The sequence below is a fragment of the Cupressus sempervirens genome, chromosome 1 (genome assembly GCF_028749045.1).
Source record: "Cupressus sempervirens isolate cs-2001-9-10 chromosome 1, ASM2874904v1, whole genome shotgun sequence".
In the NCBI taxonomy this organism is placed as follows: domain Eukaryota; kingdom Viridiplantae; phylum Streptophyta; class Pinopsida; order Cupressales; family Cupressaceae; genus Cupressus; species Cupressus sempervirens.
The window spans coordinates 320,034,026-320,040,544 of NC_143118.1; positions in this window are offsets into that span (position 1 = coordinate 320,034,026).

The following is a 6,519-nucleotide window of genomic DNA, read 5'->3' on the forward strand; positions in this document are numbered from 1 at the left end:
GGGAGTTATAAGGAAGAATTTTGTAACCTACTCAGAAGATGGAAGTTGCTAATAGAGGAAGAGATTTCAATACAAGGAACTATTTTCTTTTTGGTATTGTCTTTCTATTTTAACCTAGTCAGTTTGGTCGATCAGTTTGGTTTGTCATCAATGTAAAAGAGGGAGATTGTTGAGATTAGATTAAAGAAGACTATCAAAGAGGGAGATTGTTGAGAAGAGATTGAAACAAGTATGATCAATATGCTTCAATCATTGTTTTGTCACTAATGTCAAACCTATTACTTGCATGTAATACAACTACTTATATGTTTCAAGTACTATCACTTATTTGATTGATGAAGAGGATTTGATTAAAAGATGCAACAATAGCACCTAGAGGAAAGGTTGAGTTATGATTATGTAAGGGAGTACAAGAATCAATTAAGATAGTGATAACATGATGTATTGATAATCTACTTAAGATTGCAAAGGTTGGTTACACTAATAAATTTTAGAAGAACAAGTTACACAAAGTTTGTCTACCAAGCTTCACCGAGTGGATAGTAGGTGTCGAGCAAAGACAATTCAAGCTAAGCAAAAAATCAATGGGAGCTGATTAAAAGTTCATTCTAGTGTATGCCAAGTAGAAAAATGGATGTTGAGTAAAATTTGGTTGATGTTAAGCACTAGTAAACTTTAGTTCATGTCGAGTGATTTTACAGAGGATGTCGAGAAACACAGTATGTGTCAAACATTAGAAGCTAGATAATGTTGAGATGCTGAATTATTTTAAAGATCGTGAATTTGATGGATCTGAGCTAACAAGTTTATTTTCTTGGAATGTGTGAACTAGGCGGAAGATAAGATTGATGAGTTGGTGGTATAGAATTCAAGGTAAACTATTTTAGGTGAATTCAAAGAGGATTCAAGGAGAAGTTTCTAGAAGAGATATGAAATGTGGGATAGATTCATTCTATCCTAGCTAATCCATCCTAACCCTAAATTGGATGATGGAAAATGAGTGCGAAAAGATCTTACTTTTCTATTTATATGAATGACTAGTCAAAAGCAAAAAGATTCATGTGCAAGAACCTAAGGGATACAAGGAATCAAGTGTTTTGCTTCATCAAGTGAGCTAAGAGAAGAGACTGCATTAGCACGTTAAGTAAGAAGGCTTAAGGGTATAAATGCTTGAAGGGGGGAACAAGCTATCAAAGCTGCAATGTATGAAGGCCAACCAGAATGAAGGACTTAACATTGATCTATAATCTACAAATGAAGTTGTAAGTTTTTATCAGATCAAGCCTTACTATTAATCTCTAACAATTGTATCAGTCTAGGGTAAATCCTTTGGATTAAGTTTGACCTAACAATAATTTTTAACTCCTTTAACAATGTAACATTCTAAGTGAATGGTCTAAAGACCTCTAACAAGGCTCACTCCTAACAGGGTGATTGAAATCCTTTAACAGAGTCACATTTAACAATGTGTATTGTAACCTTTAATAGGGTTGGTCTTTCATAGGCATCACTTTAGAAGAGTGAAAAAGAGTAGCATGTTACTGGTGGTTTTTCCCAAATTAGGTTTCCATGTAAATCATTATGTCAAGTGTGTTAATGAATATGTTACATTTTATGCTTACATTTTTGCAAGTTGATTTGACAGCAACCTACAAGTTTTAAGTGATTGCATAATCTTATGGATGCATGCATGATGATAAATGTTTTATGGGTTCTCTAAGCTATGAAAAAAATTATTTATACATCTGAACCTTGGATAACTGATTCACCCCCTCTCAGTTATTCTAAAGCATTCCAACAATACATATTACATAGAAGTAGAACTTGCTTCTTCAACTCCTTACACTCAACTCTTCACTAAAGTTATTCTTCCAACAATGAGAACAACTGCTACAAATTCTTGGGAGCCAAGGGACCCTAAACCTATGCTATCTTTTCTAGAGACATGGGAGGATTTTTCATAATATTCTTGATCATATAGTGATATCTTAACAACCATAGTAGATGCTTGGGATCCTCACAAGAAGAGTGTGTCAATAAATGCATGATTACATCTTTGGCTTCCATTGTTGGGCCATGGTATGGAGCCTTTATATTGAACCATTCATTATAAATTAGGTAATACACTTCATGCCTGATATTCAAATGATGCATCTACATATGCAATTTTACCACCTTAGAAAACTATATTTGATCTTGCTAGCTCGAAACAACTAATTTTTTATTTTATCATACCTGATCTGATGATAGTTCTATAGGAATGTATAATCTACCTAGCTAATCAACAACTAGAGCAATGAATTATAGTGACATAGGCAAAAAATATGTGACTGAAGCCCCTAAGGAAAGAGATTCAGACAATGAATCATTTGAGAAGATACTAGAAAAAAGGGGGAAAAGGATAAGATATGATCATGACCATGATAGTGAAAATAAAAAACTATGGACATACTAGAACGAATTCAAAGAAATGTAATAGAAAGTATATGAAAGGTTCTAATCAGGGGAATGAGATTTATGGAGGTACCGAACAGAGTGATATTATATATGATGCAAAGAGAATATACAAGAATAGAGATATGGAAAAGAATTTTTCTAATTGTAGAACTGGTAAGCATCATACCTTTGCAAAAAGTCACGATGATATAGAGCCTAGAAGGGCTGAGACAATGGGAGAAAGAACTAATCAAGGTAGAGATGTTGAGGGTGATAGGTAAAAAGCATGAGAAAGACAGTAATAAGAAAGTTATACTAGTTGGGAACAACTAATTGTTCATTTTATCATACCTAATCTGATGACATTTCTACAGGAATTTGTAATCAACCCAACTAATCAGCAACTAGACCAATGAAGCATAGTGACAAAGGCATAAAAGTTGTGACTGAAGTTATAGAATTTTTGCACGAGCTTGCAAGCTCCTTGAGATATTATTTTGTACAATTTAGTATGTACATGTTATGAGATTTATTTTCTCTTTCTGCGAACATTTTACTAAGAAGTAAAAGGTTTTATATTTTAGTTTTCCATTGACTCATAATCTAGTATGGTGGGTTATATATTAGAATTTGGTAATTGCAAGATTTTTTTTCTATATCTAAAAATGTATTTCTATTTGTAAATTGGCCAAACAATATTTTTGGGCTTGCCATTTTGAAAATAATAAGGTTGTTTGATTAATATTAACAATGTACTTCACTTGAAACTTTTTTTTTACCTTAAATGCATCATGCAATAAGAAATTCTATTTGAAAAGTGTATGGGCCACTCATTTTTTGGTGGTACTATTTCTTAAGTTATTCAAAGTTAACTTCTGTTGGTTCATGGTGGATTAGAATATATCTAAAAGAAAACAATGAATTTGTCAAGGTTTCGTGTCTAACTACTTGTTACTTATAAGTTGTTACTAAAAATGAAAATGCAGGTAGTAGCGATGATTCTCACTCTTGTAATAATGTTGTTACAAAAGTCTTCATAAAACCAAACTCATGCTAAAAAATCAACAATAGTCTTGGTGAAATAAAAAAGCACTTTAGGATAATTAACGTTGAATTAAAATTCAAGAGCCATTTACTTAATCTTGTTTGTGATGTATATACATAACTTAGTCAGGCATAACCTAGTTGAGGGTATTATATCAAATAGGAGATGTTCCATTTTTTGAATATAGGACTATTTTTGTATTCCAAGTATGTGAGGCAAACAAGTGAGTTTGACCTTTGTTGCACATACAAACATACATACATATATATACACACATACATAAATACATACATACATACACATGCATACATACATACATCCTTTGCATGGTTTAGAGGTAATGTCATTGTGGCAGAGGCTTCTACAAGCGAATGAGCCTCGTGAGTTAACATATAATGTCTTAAAATAGTTAACTGCTACCTAACTATGTCCACAATGTCTATACACTAGAGGCATACTCTACCTACTAAGTTTCCTACATACCCATATCTGTGGCATCAAGACCCTTGAACTACTTACTCTAACGAATATGTGGTGTTGGTTTTTAATTGTTTTGATGTAGCTATATTCCTATAACCACTGGTGAATGTTACTCACCTAATATAGCTCTTCACCATCATACACCACTCAGGAAAATCAAGCAACTTTCTATAATTACAATGTTGTAATACCCCAGTGCAACTTGTGCTTTCTAGTTTACAGTTAATGTAAGGTTAACCTATATATGTCCTAACTCACTCCTTATATAGTTATGTTTAATCAATGTGAAAAAAGCTTGTTTAAAAGCACATATTCATTTTATTAAATGTAATGTTGATTACCTAAACATCCATATGTGTATAAGCATGGTAAGTTTCCTAGAATGTCATGAGATCAATTTTTAAAGTATCTGGAATGTCCTCATTGCCTCCTGCTACTCTCAAGGGAAATCCATCTTCATTGCTCACAAGAAATTCATCACACGGGTACATTCAGGAATGTCCTCATCGCCTCCTACATAAAATGAATCCAATATTAAAAAATGCCCCCTAATAAATAATAGTTCAAGTGAAATAAACACATGAAAAATGAGAGATAAAAAGAGGAATCTACTTACCAATAGGCATTGTGATTGCATTTACGGCCATGCTACCTTTTGAATGATTTTTTTAATTTATTTTTTGTGTTAATATCTCTCTATTTATATACATACATACAAATGTATTGCATACATACATACATACATACATATATATGAACAAGAGTACATAGATCACAAGGGCACAACATGGCAATGAAATGCAGTGATCACAAGGGAATGACAACAAAATCCTAGGTCTCTGCTGAACTCCAAAAATGTTAAGAGCTATCCACCTTCATTCAGAGCTCTCCACCATCTTTTATGAGAAGATCTCCATAATCAATCAAAACAAATGGAGAATGATTAATGTCATGTTTTCTTTTCTTTTTTGTTTATAATCCATAATCCACAATCCACAAGATCTCTCAGTATATATGCATACATAGAAACAAATATGTTTGTGTACATATATATATATATATATATATATATATATATATATATATATATATATACATATATATATATATACATACATATGTATGTATATATATATATACATACATATGTATACATACATACATACATACATACATACATACATACATACATATATATATATATATATATATATATATATATATATATAGATATACGCATACATACATACATACCTATATGAAAATAACAATGCACTTCCTAAGAGTTTACAATTGTTCAACAAAATTAATATTTTACAAGAAAATGTTGTTGAAACAATATACAAATTGCTTGATATGAGAGGCCCGCAAGTGAGGGTGTTGACCAATCTTGAAAACTTGAATGCTGAAATGAAAGCTATTGATGATCAAACACCTATGCCAGAGTTACAATAGACTATAAAGTTGATTTTGATGAGGTAGAGGTAGATATTTAGAAGTTTGATAATCAAAATTTAAGGTATTACAGCGAAGGAGAAGGAACAGATTTAGAAAGAGAAAGAGAAGGAGCAACTTTAGAAAGAGGTTGGACGATAGAAACAATAGCTAGACAACATAGAGGATATTACGGGAGCCAATGGATGGAATCTAGGAGAGTTTTGCGGTAGGTACTATGACATTGGAAACACTAGTTAAATTGGTCTAGTTGCTGATTAATTGTGTTGATTACTTCATTAGTAAACAATCCAATGGTAATGTTAGTTATTATTTTGGCATACATGAAAACATTATTATTATTCATTATTATATATAGATACATACATGAAAATAGCAATGCACTTTCTAAGAGTTTACAATTGTTCAACATAATTAATGTTTTACAAGAAAATGCACCTGAGGAACTGTTAGCTCAAAAGCAAGAACATGGAGTTGAAACAATACAGAAATTTCTTGACATGAGGGGTTCGCAAGTGAGGGTATTGAACAATCTTGAAAATTTAAATGTTGAAATGAAAGCTATCAATGATCAAACACCTATGTTAGAGTTGCAACACAATATGAAGTTGATTTTAGATAAGGTAGAAGCAGATATTCAAAAGTTTGATAATCAAAATTTAAGGCACAAGAGTGAAGGAGAAGGAGTGGCTTTAGAAATAAACTACATGATAGAAAACCATCTAGACAACATTGAGAATATTATGGGAACCACTAGATAGAATCTAGGAAAGTTTTGCAGTAGGTACTATGACATTGGAGTCCCAAATTGCAAGTGTCTTTGAGAATTTATAGTCCAAATATCAAATGATTATAAGAGTGTTTCAAGTATTGGCACAGTCTCCCTATGATGATATTAAGTATCAAATGCTTATAAGAGTGTTTCAAGGTTGGGAACCACTTCAACATCCTTTGCATGGTTTAGAGGTAATGTCATTGTGGTAGAGGCTTCTATAAGGGAATGAGCCTCGTGATTATGGCATTTACACAGAAGCAAAACTTGCTTCTTCAAATCCTTACACTCAACTCTTCACTAAAGTTATTCTTCTAGCAGTGAGAATAGC